A 13,583-nucleotide genomic window follows, 5' to 3' on the forward strand; every position below is an offset into this window, starting at 1 on the left:
GACAGAGAGAGACAGAGCATGAACGGGTAGGGGCAGAGAGAGAGGGAGACACAGAATCAGAAGCAGGCTCCAGGCTCTGAGCCATCAGCACAGAGCCCGACGCGGGGCTCGAACTCACGGACCATGAGATCGTGACCTGAGCTGAAGTCGGACGCTTAACCGACTGAGCCACCCAGGCGCCCCGAGATAGGTTTAGATTGGGTCCTCTGGTATTGCCCAGCAATAGACTATGGCAACTGACCCTGTGCTTTCAGTGATTCCTGCTTTTCTCTCTAAACAGTACCTCCTTCCTCCTGGGCCTAGTACTTTCCTTCCCAATACATGGCAGCCACACAATCAGAGTATAACCACCATATCAGGTACTGGGCCACTGCCAGCTCCATTGTCCAAATGCATAAACCAAGTCTTCTGTAAGTGCTGGGACCATACTTGGGGAGGGGGAATCAACGGGAAACTAGGCTCAGACAGACTGACAGAAGCACCAGGGGACACCCCAGGCCAAGACAGAACCTTTGCTCAGAAGTCCAGAAGTACATGGCATGACATGGGTACATCTTGGCTCCGTACCCCTCAGTAGGCCAGATCAAGTAGTCAGTGGCACCTTATACTTTCATCCTCTGTGTTTGTTCACCCTTTATAGCATTTCACACTTCCCAGTCCTGGACCACTGGAAACTGTCTATATTCTGGCCTTGCAGACAGAGCTCAAGGGATAAAACAATGCGTAACAGTTACTCAGACTGCACCTATGCCAGACATGGCCTGCCCACTGCTTCTTTGGGGCACCTACTTGCAGACAGCCACTCTCTGTCTTACCCAAATTACACACCTACACCTGGCTTGCCCTGTAAACTTCAGGTGTCACTGCCAAAGCCACTTCCTGGGGAGGTCTTCTAGCTGCATCATTCCAATCTCTTTCTCCATCTTACAGATTTCATCTGGGAACTAGGTAGTTGTGACAGTTGTACAACATCATGAATGTACTTAATGCCACTGGAATTCTTTTCTTTTTTTGAAAGAAACAGAACATGTGAAAGTGTGAGCAGGGGACAGGGGCAGAGGGAAAGAGAGAATCTTAAGCAGGCTTCACACCCAACACGGAGCCTGACGCAGGGCTCGATACCACGATCCTGGGATCATGTCCAGAGCTGAAATCAAGAGTCCAACGCTCAACCAACTGAGTCACCCAGGCGCCCCTGAATTGTATACTTTAAAATACAATTGTATACATAAAATACAGCATCTGGGTGGCTCTGTTGGTTGAGCGTCCAACTCTTGATACCAGCCCATGGTCATGGGATCAAGCTCCGCATCAGGCTCCACACTGACAGCGCAGAGCCTGCTTAGGGTTCTCTCTTTCCTCTCTCTGCCCCTCCCCCTGCTCACTTGTGCACTCGCACTCTCTCTCTCTCACAAAATAAATAAACTTTTTTTTTAAATAAATAAATGAAAACTGAGGGTTGATGGGGGGTGGGAGGGAGGAGAGGGTGGGTGATGGGTATTGAGGAGGGCACCTTTTGGGATGAGCACTGGGTGTTGTATGGAAACCAATTTGTCAATAAATTTCATTAAAAAAAAATAAAATAAAATAAAACAAATAAATAAATAAATAAATGAATAATAAAATGCAATTGAACCTTGAGACACCTGGCTGGCTGTCCATAGAGCATGCTATTCTTTATCTTGGGATTGTGAGTTCAAGCCCCACATTGGATGTAGAAATTACTTAAAAATAAAATCTTAAAGGGGAGCCTGGGTGGCTCAGTCTATTGGGCATCCGACTTCGGCTCAGGACATGATCTCAGTCTGTGGGTTCTAACCCCACATCAGACTCTGTGCTGACAGCTCAGAGCCTAGAACCTGCTTCAGATTCTGTGTCTCCCTCTCTCTCTCTCTCTGCCCCTCCCCTGCTTGTGCTCTCTCTCTCTCTCTCAAAAATGGACAAATATTTTTAAAAAATTTTTAACAAGAAAAAATACAGTTACAGTACTATACTGTATTTATAAAAAAAAATTCACATGTAAATGGGCCTACCCACACAGTATTTTACCACAAACCTGTAAAAAAATCATTTTTGGGCACACCTGTGTAGTTCAGTCAGTCAAGTGTCCGACTTTGGCTCAGGTCAAGATCTCACGGTTCGTGGGTTCAAACCCCTCATCGGGCTCTGTGCTGACAGCTCAGAGCCTGAAACCTGCTTCAGATTCTGTGTCTCTCTCTCTCTGCCCCTCCTCCACTCATGCTCTGTCTCTCTCTCTCTCCTTCAAAAATAAACATTAAAAAAAAATTTTTTTAATCATTTTTTGGTGAGAACCCTAGACTGTCCCTGCTGATCTCCAACCTCACCACTTGACCCCAGCCACACTAGCCAACCTGTTGTTCCCATCTCAGTGCCTTTGCAGGTTCTGTTTATTCTGCCTAGAATATTCCTCCATACCTCTTTCTCACTGATTCCTTCTCTCCCTTCACATTTCAACTAGAGCAAATCAAACTGCTGCATCTACCATGCTGAACCCAGGGCCTGCCCCATAGTAGACACTCAGTAAATGTGTAAAAGAACAAAAAAAAAAAAAAAAAAAGGACAAATTAATGCATGAAGATGATGACTGTCTTGACCCTGCCAGTTTTGTGAGCTACAAGATGAGGTTAGGGTTTACTGTTTGTTTTTGTTTTTGTTTTTGTTTTTTATTTTAAGTAGGCTCTATGCCCTATGTGAGGCTTGAACTCATGACACCAACATCAAGAGTCACATGCTCTACTGACTGAGCCAGTCGGTCACCCCTGGGCTATCTTACTTTTTAATCTTTTTTTTTTTTAATTGAGTTACAATTCACATAACATCAAATTTATCATTTTAGCTTCTTTTTTTTTTAATGCTTATTCACTTTTGAGAGAGAGAGAGAGAGACAGAGTGTAATCGGGGGAGGGGCAGAGAGGGAGACACAGAATCCCAAGCAGGCTCCAGGCTCTCAGCTGACAGCCCAGGGCCCGATGCCAGGCTCAAACCCACCGACTGCGAGATCATGACCTGAGCCCAAGTCAGATGCTTAACCGACTGAGCCACGCGGGTGCCCCTCATTTTAGCTATTTTAAAGTATACATTCGATGGCATTTCATACATTCACAATGTTGTACAATCACTACTTCTATCTAGTTCTAAAATATGTTCATCACTTCAAAAGAAAACCTTGTATCCATCAGCACTCACTCCCCATTCCCTCTCCCATCAGACCCTAGCAACCACTAATCCACTGTCTCTATGAACTCTTTAATCTTTTGATAAAGGCTTATAATATGGAGAGAAAAGGTTTATTTATTTTTGAGAGTGCAGCAGGGGAGGGACAGAGAGAGAGAGACAGAGGATCTGAGCTCTTCAGCGCAGAGCCCAATGTGGGGCTCAAACTCACAAACCATGAGATCATGACCTGAGCTGAAGTTTCCTTAATGGACTGAGCCACCCAGGCACCCCATGGTGAGCATTTCATCACGTATATAATTGTTGAATCACTATGTTGTATACCTGAAACAAATATAATATTGTATGCCAATGACACAAGTAATTTTTTTTAATGTTTATTTATTTTCGAGAGAGAGAGAGAGCGCGCGCGCGCGCGCGCGCGCGCGCGCACAAGTGGGGGAGGGGCAGAGAGAGAAGGAGACAGAATTGGAAGCAGGCTCTGAGCTTTCAGCACAGAACCTGACATGGGGCTAGAACTCACTAACCATGAGATCATGACCTGAGCTGAAGTCGGATGCTTAACCGACTGAGCCCCCCAGGACCAATTTTAAATGAGGGGTAACTGGGTAGCTCAGTTGGTAGAGCATGCAACTCTTGATCTCAGGGTTGTAAGTTCAAGCCCCATATTGGGAATGGAGCCTATTAAAAAAAAATTTTTTTTTAATGTTTTTAAATGAGACACTAGAGAGCTTGCTGTGGTGACAAAGAAGAGCTTATGTGAGCACACAGTGATATAGCAGCCTCCTACCAGCCAAGAGAAGAAGCCTAAGAATGACATCTACTTTGCCAGCACGTTCATCTTGGGCTTCCCAGCCTCCAGAACTGTGAGAAGTAAGTTTGGGTTGTTTAAGCCACCCAGCTATGGTACTTTGTAATGGTAGCTTGAGCAAACTGTCAAATTTCCCTCTGCCTCACTCTGATAAGGATGCGTGTGATTTTACATTAACAGCCCACCCGAATACCTCAGGATAATTTTCCCATTTCAAGATCTTTAATTACAATTGCAAAGATTCCATGGCAACGGATGCAGCAGATCCAGAACCACGACTTCCGCCCGAAGTGGAGGAGCAGGACGTCAGCGCGCTGCCGGTGTCCTGCGCTGGGGAGAGCAGATGAAGCGCCCCCGGCCGCCTGGATTTAACGTGTAGGTGCCGCTCCTGGAGCTGTTAACTTCGAGTCTAGCTTGAATTATGGGATTTGGGGGGACCGTTTAACTTAATTACCACTAGTTTTGAAATGTCTTTGTGAGTAGGGTTGGCACGGATGCACCAATACAGAAGGAGAGGGGTCACTTATCTGTGTTCCTATGGAAACTATTTGAATATTTGTTTTATATGGATTTTTAGTTCACTAAAGAATGCCCCTCAGCTGCTGGGCAAGCATTTGTAGCTTGTGCGTCAGCAGAATGGGCAAAAGCTTAGTGCTGTGACTTGTTTTAAAAATAAAGTATCTTGGGGGCACCTGAGTGACTCAGTCGGTTAAGCGTCCAACTATGGCTCAGGTCATGATCTCACGGTTTGTGGGTTTGAGCCCCACATGAGGCTCTGTGCTGACAGCTCAGAGCCTGGAGCCTGCTTTGGATTCTCTGTCTCCCTCTCTCTCTGCACCCCCCCGCCCCCCCCCCCCCCCCGCCATCTCTCGCTCTCAAAAATAAACATTAAATTTTTTTAATAATAAATAATAATAAATAAAAATAAAGTATCTTGAAATAATTGGGGGAAAAACACAACAATTGCAAAGATTCCTTTTCTTAATATATAACACTTCAAGGGGCCAGGGATTAGGATGTATATATTTTTAGGGACCATTTTTCTGCCTCCTGCAGTCCACATTTCACAGATGGGAAAACCAATCTTCAGAGAATAGGAGTTGTCTATAGCCCCACGGGCTGCAGGAGTCCAACCCACTTTGGTCTCAGGGTGCCCTCACCCTTTCCATATGCTTCCTTCCCAAGGGAATCTGCGACTCCCAAGCAGGGCAAGGAGGGAAAGGACAGGAGACTTCCACAGCCCAGAATTTCATCCCTTTTCCTGCAGAAAGGAACCAGGGCTCCTGGGAGAAATGATTGATTCCAAAACTAAACAGAGAAAGTCCCAGGTGAGCCTGCAACATCTTGTTATGCCACAAAATAAACACCCAAAGAATAACAGGAATATATTAAAAGGACACAGAAACAAACCTGATGTCACAACTCAAGTATCAGAAAAATACTGATGGTCTTTGGCTGACATACAATGAATCCACCCTACACGAGTCCTTAAGTGTTCTCAAAAAGGAGAGAGCCAGGAAAGTAAGCCCATCTGTCACCATATGATATCACTTTTGACTGGCCCCTTGCTCTGGGAAATCAACACTGATCCTGCCTTTCCAAGGGGAACTGTATTTGATGGTAACACGTGGCCCCAGTTCTTGCTTAGAAAATTAAATTCTGGAATTCATAAAATATTGCTTTCCAACCCATTGTGAGATTCCTGAGCAGGTCAAGATTATCAATTGTATACAATATGAGGTGACTAGAGGGTGTGGTATGAATATGATCATCTGGGAGGGGACACATGAGTGGAAGTAGACAGTCAGGCTGTCACTACCCCCACATTAGGGTCAGAAACACTAAGATCCTTCATGAGATGTAATGGGACCCATCCAACATGCTCTGACAGGTTGTAGCCAGTAATGTTTGGCCTGAAACCCAAATCTCTAGATCTAGTTTCTCATCTATGAAATGCTGGAAGAAGGGAGAGAAGTAGCCAGTGGGCCCATCCAGAAGCAAGAGATGTCCTACCAGAAACTGAGGTCCACTGTCCTCTATTTGTTTTCACAGAGGGAGCTGTAAATCTCTAGCCAGACACCAGATCAATGGCTTCCAGGGTGGAACAGAAATGGATGCAGACTGTACAAAGGAAGTTTTAAGGTGAAGGATAACATTCTAAACCTGACTGTGGTGGTGTGCCTGGCTGGCTCACTTGGTGGAGAATGTGACTCTTGATCTCAGGGTTCTGAGTTCACGCTGCACGGTGGGTGTACAGATTACTTAAAAAGAAAAAACTTGGAGTGCTTGAGTGGCTCAGTTCGTTGGGCGTCTGGCTCTTGGTTTTAGGTAGGTTCATGATTTTACAGTTTGTGAGTTTGAGCCCCTCATCGGGCTCTATACTGACAGTGCAGAGCCTGCTTGAGGTTCTCTCTCTCTCCCTCTCTCTCTCTGCCCTTTTCCTGCTCTCTCTCTTTCAAAATAAATAAATTATATAAATAAATAAGCAAATAAATATAAATAAATAAATAAGTAAGTAAGTAAATAAATAAATAAATAACTTTGGTGTGGGGCACCTGGATGGCTCAGTTGGTTAAGCGTTGAACTCTTGATTTTGGCTCAGGTCATGAGCTCACTGTTCGTGGGGTCAAGCCTTACATCAAGCTCTGTGTTGGCAGCACAGAGCCTGCTTGAGATTGTCTCTCCCTCTCTCTGTGCCCCTCCCCTGCTTGTGCATGCAGGCACACACTCGCTCTCTCAAAATAAATAAAGATAAAATATTTTTTAAAAAACTTTTTAAATAAAAATAAATTAAACTGGATTGTGGTGATAGCTGCACCATGATGAATATTAATTTGCTCAGAAGCTTTGAAGGCTACCTGCAATGGGTGTATTTTATGGCATATAAACTATACTTTATGGGCATCTGGCTGGCTCAGTCAGAAAAGCATCCAACTCTTGATCTTAGGGTTGTGAGTTCAAGCCCCACATTGGGTGTAGAGATTACTGAAAAAAAAATTAATTAATTAATAAAAAAAATAGTTTAAACTAGGTGCGCCTGGGTGGGTCAGTCGGTTAAGCATCTGACTTTGGCTTGGGTCATGATCTCACGGTTTGTGAGTTTGAGCCCCATGTCCGGGCTCTGTGCTGACAAACGGCTCAGAACCTAGAGCCTGCTTCAGATTCTGTCTCTCTCTGCCTCTCCCCTGCTGGTGCTCTGTCTCTTTCTCTCTCTCAAAAATAAATAAACATTAAAAAATTATTAAAAAATAGTTTAAACTATACATTAATACAACTTTAATACAAATGGCATGGACAATAATAACATGAAAAGAAATTCTACATTATTCGTCATAAGGGAAGTGCAAATTGAACCAGTTCATATCCACTTAAAAAAAAAGAGAGAGAGGGGTGCCTGGGTGGCTCAGTCGGGTAAGCATCTGACTTTGGCTCAGGTCAAGATTTCATGGTTTGTGAGTTCAAGCCCCGCATCGGGCTCTGTGCTGACAGCTCAGAGGCTGGAGCCTGCTTTGGATTCTCTGCCTCCTTCTCTCTCTGCCCTTCCCCAACTTGTGCTCTCTCTCTGTCTCTCAAAATTAATGTAAAAAAAAAAATTTTTTTTAAAGGACAATAGCAAGTGATGGAAGGGATATGGAGGACTTGGAATACTCCTTTATTGCTGGTGGGAATGTAAAATGGTGCACTACCTATAAAAAAAAAAGTTTGGCTATGCCTCAAACAGTTAAACATAGATTTATCATATGATCCAGCAATTAACTTATAGGTATATACCTCCCCAAATTGAAAACATGTTCAAACAAATCCTTGTACAGGAATTTATAGCAGCACTACATAGCCAAAGGTATAAACAACTCAATGTCCATCAAACGATGGCTGGAAAAATGGATAAATAGATGTATTTCCATACAATGGAGTCTAATTCAGCCATAAAAAGAAATGAATTGATACGTACTACAACATAGATGAACCTTGAAAAGATCACACCAATTAAAAGAAATCAGACATGGGGCGCCTGGGTGGCTCAGTCGGTTGAGCCTCCGACTTCAGCTCAGCTCAGGTCATGATCTCATGGTTCGTGAGTTCGAGCCCCGCGTCGGGCTCTGTGCTGACAGCTCAGAGCCTGGAGCCTGCATCAGATTCTGTGTCTCCCTCTCTCTCTGACCCGCCCCCGTTCATGCTCTGTCTGTCCCAAAAATAAATAAACATTAAAATAAAATAAAATAAAATAAAATAAAATAAAATAAAATAAAATAAATCAGACATGAAAGATCACATATTATATGATTCCATTTATATGAAATATCCAGAATATGCAAACTTATGGAGACAGAAAGTAAATTAGTCATTGCCAAGGGCTGAGGAAGGGGAAAATGAGGAGTTACTGCCAATGGGTACAAGTTTTTATTTATTTTTTTAAGTTTATTTATTTATTTTGAGAGAGAGAGCAGGGCAGGGGCAGAGAGAGAGGGGAGAGAGAATCTCAAACAGACTCCATGCTGTCAGCACAGAGCCTGATGCGGGGCTCAAACCCACAAACCATGAGATCATTACCTGAGCTGAAACCAAGAGCGAAATGCTTAACTGACTGAACAACCCAGGCTCCAAAACAAGTTTTTATTTTGGATTGAGCAAAATGTTTTGGAACTTGATAGAGATACTGGTTACATAACATGTAACTATACTAAAATCCATTGAATTGTTCACTTTAAAATGGTTGATTTTGTGTTATGTGAATTTCACCTTAATTTTAAAAGGGTGAGGGAGCTTCTAGACCAACAGGGAGCAAGGAACCTGAGCAGTTCTGAATGGGTTCCTGGCAGAGACAAATCACCTGTCAAAGCTCATTTGTGAATAGTTGGTGACTTGGGGATGGGGACCAAGCATGCTAAGGAATGAGGAAGCTTCCAAAGACAGGCAACTAGGAAACCACCCTTGTTTTTAAAAGATGCATCCTGATGTTAAAAGAGAAGGATAGATACAGTGTCTCAAGCACAAAGAGGGTAGCATGGAGAATAGACCAAGTCATGAAGGAGGGCATGGGTCCAGCAGGAGGGCAGCTGAAAGAAGCACGGCTAGAGACTTTTCTGCCTCAGTTGCCTACCGTGACAGGGAAATGCTTTTTAGACCAAAGCCAAGGGCACAACAAAAAATCCAACTAAACAAATTTAACAACATCTAGGTGGCACAGAAGCCTAAAGCAAAGTGACCCAGACCTCGTATTGTGTGATTTCATTGATGTGAAATGTCCAGCACAGGCTAATCTATGGTGACATTAGATTAGTGGTTGCCTGGGACAGGGAATAGGGAATCACAGCAAATGGGTGGAGGTATCTCATTGGGGATGATAGAAATGTTTTAAAACAGGAGGATGCTAAGGATTACACACATGGTAAATTTACTAAAAATGACTGAATTTTAGGGACACGTGGCTGGCTCGATCAGAAGAGCATGCAACTCTTGGTCTAGGGGTGGTGAGTTTAAGGCTCATTAAAAAAATAAGTAAACTTGGGGTGCCTGGGTGGCTCAGTCGGTTAAGCATCCAACTTCAGCTCGGGTCATGATCTCACAGTCTATGAGTTGGAGCCTCCGCCCTCCCCCGTTGGGCTCTGTGCTGACAGCTCAGAGCCTGGGGCCTGGTTGGGATTCTGTGTCTCCCTTTCTCTCTGCCCCTCCCCTGTTCATGCTCTGTCTCTCTCTGTCTCAAAAATAAATAAACGTTAAAAAAATTTTTTTTTTAAATTGTTACACGTAAAAAAAAAATACTAATCTTGATTCAGTGGATCCTTTAAACTGGGGGTAGGGGTGCCTCATGGCTCAGTCAGTTAATCTTTATGATCAGGTCATGATCTCAGGGCTGGTGAGTGAGTTCGCATCAGCTGTGCTGACACGGAAACTGCTTCGGATTCTGTCTCCATCTCTCTCTGCCCCTCCTATGCTAACGTCTGTCTGTCTGTCTGTCTGTCTCTCTCAAATACAAATAAACATTTAAAAAAATTTTTTAACTTGGAGTAAAACAAAAGGCCTTTAAGGGACAGAAGTACCCAGGTGTGCCACCTCGAGGGGCTTTCTTCTTTGCCTAAAGGCTTTACTTAAAAAAAAAGAAAAGAAAATTTTAACTTTTGTTTTCTTTTTTTTCAACGTTTATTTATTTTTGGGACAGAGAGAGACAGAGCATGAACGGGGGTGGGGCAGAGAGAGAGGGAGACACAGAATCGGAAACAGGCTCCAGGCTCTGAGCCATCAGCCCAGAGCCTGACGCGGGGCTCGAACTCCCGGACCGCGAGATCGTGACCTGGCTGAAGTTGGACGCTTAACCGACTGCACCACCCAGGCGCCCCAAACTTTTGTTTTCTTGTGTGTGTGTTTATTAAAAATAAGACCAAACAAACAAACAAAAGGGACAAAACAAGAACATTGCTAATTTGGGGATGTGAGTGCTCCAGTGTAGGAGCGCTATATTGTATACGCTATATTGTACTGTAAACGCTATATTGTACTCTGCGTTTCTTGTTTTTTGTTTTGTTTGTTGTTTTGTTTTGTTTTTAAATTTCAAAATTAATTCAAAGGCCCAGTACAGGACCCGGTTAAGGGACCCAGAAGAAGTGACAATGGTAGTTGGGTTATTATGATTATTTAGTTTAGGTCTCCTACTTCCTACGTGATTTCCTCAGGCTTTGGTCCACAGACTAGTAGGATGTTCTTGTCTTTTTACATATGAAAGCAAATTAAACTTTTTCTATGTTGCAAATATTCCTCACCCCCATCTCCACCTCCACCCCCTCCTCAACGGTCCTTGATCTTGTCCAGATGTTTCTTTTTTGGTAAGTCCTACAGGCACCTTGCTTCATCTGACCCATTGCTCCTATCACCTTTATACACTCCACCAAGGCCTGGGTCCGGGTTTCCTGCCAGCCCTCATCCAAGCTGCCACTTCCAAGACCTTATTTGTTTAGAAATGGGATCCTGCCACTGCCCTTCCCCCATCCCAAAAGGCTCCTCATTTCCTCTCAGTCCTGTCAGGAGAGCTAAATCCCCCACTGCTGGTACTGGCCTTGCCTGGGACGTCCCTCAATCTCTACCCTATCTGCCTTGTACTGGGAAGCATTTTTCCAGAGACGAGCTTTATGGCTGACCCCTGGCAAGGGGAAGCTCCTGACAGAAGTGTGTGAATTCAGGTGAATCTTGGGGCCTGCATCCCACATCTGGCACTATCCAGCCCCGCTAGCACTGAGCACTGGGCTTTACCTGGGGGCAGTGGCTGCCACAGAAGGAGGCCCTGTGTGAGAAGCTGGCCTAGTAGTAATGGAGGGTGGAGGGAGGTTGGGAACTCTGAGCTGGGAGTAGAGACTGAGCCTTCTGACCTAAGCTGTATGTGTGGTGGTAAGGGTGTGGTAGGGGGTGAGGGGCAGGTCCTGCCTCCCCCGGGCAGCTGATGAAGCCCAGTCAATTAGGAGCTTAATATCTTCTCCTTTCATGTGTCTGTGACCATTGCAACCTTACAGGTTCTTCCCTTGATGGTCTGTCAGCCAGTGTCACCTGCCTCTTCTCATCACCTACTGGTTCCAAGACTCTAGGACCTGGCTTAGGATTTTCAATATTTGCAGGTCACATTGACCCCTCCTTGGCTTATTAAACCTGTGTCCTTTGATATACTATTTATTCCTCCAATTGCATGCACAACTACTGAGACAAGGTCTTTGGAGAGGAGATGTCTTCTTGAGGCTTGTGTCACTGGAGGCTGCAGCTCCCACCTCCCTTGCTGCCTGAGCAGTGTCAGGGTTTGTGTTTCTCCCTTCTGCCTCCTACTGGGCCAGTTACTCCATCTCACCCTCAACACTAAGACCTTCTCTGAAGCCACCATGTCCTCTCCTTCCTACTCTGTATCTGTCCCCTTCTGGCCTTCCCACTGAGGTCTGAGCAGCCATTGCTGTCTTTTAAGCCTCCTGTTTTGCTGCCCCACTAGATCCACTACCTTCCCCTCAGTCCTTCAAACCTGCAAATGGGACTTTGGTCCTCCCCCCCTCCACTCTCAACATCCGCAATCTCCATAGCAACTCCCACTTGCCTCACCCTAGGGAAGCCACCCTCCCTCCTCAGAGACCTCATACATGCTTCTCTACTGGCCTGATGCTGTTCCAGCCATGTGTCTGGATGTTTGTTTCCCTCTCTCACCCCCAAGTGCCTCTGCTTGTAGGACGGAGTAATGAGACCACCAAGCTGGATGATAAATGCTGGTGAGGCAGAAATGAAGCATTCAGCAAGAGACAGGCAAGGGGAAAGGATTCATCAGATAGGAAAACAGTGGCATTATCAGACACTTACTGTGTGCAGGCCCTAAGTCTCTGGCAGCTGTATTCATTTTCTATTGTTACTTAACAATTACCACAAATTCAGTAACTTAAAATGACACCCATCTATTAGCTTACTGTTCTGCAGGTTAGACACCCAGGCAGTGGCCTCTGATCCAGGTCTCACAAAGGCTGCAATCAAGTTTGGGGCAGGGCTGGGCTCTTATTCAGAAGCTCTAGGGAAAAATCAGCTTCCCAGTTCATTCAAGTAGTTAGCAGATTGCAATTCCATGCAGTTGTAGACTGGGGCCCCTATTTTTTTTTTTTTTGCTAGCTGTCATGTGGTCCTCTTCTCAGATTCTAGAATTTCCCCCTATATTTCTTGTCACATGCCCCCCTCCAGCTTCAAATCCCCTGGAATCCTTCTAACTTCAACACATCTATAGATGTGCCCAATACAGTTGCCCAGCAGCTGACCAAGGTGGGAGGCAGGTCCTCTGATCTTGTCCCCATACTGGAGGCTAAGTCAGCACCCCTCCCCCCATGCTGGACCCCACACCTGCTGCATAAGGCATGGGGTCCACTGAGGTCTCAGGGAAATCTTCTGACCTTTACGTCCTCCTGCCTTGCCTCTAGACCCCAGGAACAAAGCATAAGGCTAGGCCAGCCCACCACTCCAGTCTCACCATCCAGCCTGGTTCATAGGTGTCCTGGGTAGCTAGCCCCATCTCAGGGTCTTTGCAGACCAGTCTGTTTCCTCTGCCCACACAACTCTTCCCACATATCCTGTCCCCTAAAGTGACTTCTGATCTTTGGAGTCTGGCTGGACACCACGGTCTTGGCAGATGTACTATCCATCTCACCCCCACTTTCCTTATATTCTGAGGTGTGTCCCAGAGCGCTGAGTGCAGAAGGCATTCAGTTCAATATCCATTCATTCGTTCGTTCATTACTCGCCCTGGGGCGGGTGGGCCTGGTGGGTGTGTGAGGAGGTAAGGGTCATAGAGACAGGTTGCCTCCACCTTCTACCTGGGACACAGGCTTGAGGGGCGGAAGGGGTGGAAGATGGGAGCCAGGGCCTGGGGTGGTGTCTGCTCCCTCATTCCACTCGTAGCTACCGGCAGGTGTGGAGTTCGGCTGCAGGAATATCTCTTTTGCAGTCCACGCAGGGCTGGAGTCCGATGGACCAGGGGTGAGCCCTACTCCTGCCTCCACTCTTGCTCTGGGGAGAAGGCCGCCACCTGGGGTCGCAATGGAGTCTAAACCAGCCGAGACCCATCTAGTGCTTC

Source organism: Prionailurus bengalensis, chromosome E2 (genome assembly GCF_016509475.1).
Source record: "Prionailurus bengalensis isolate Pbe53 chromosome E2, Fcat_Pben_1.1_paternal_pri, whole genome shotgun sequence".
Taxonomy (NCBI): Eukaryota; Metazoa; Chordata; class Mammalia; order Carnivora; family Felidae; genus Prionailurus; species Prionailurus bengalensis.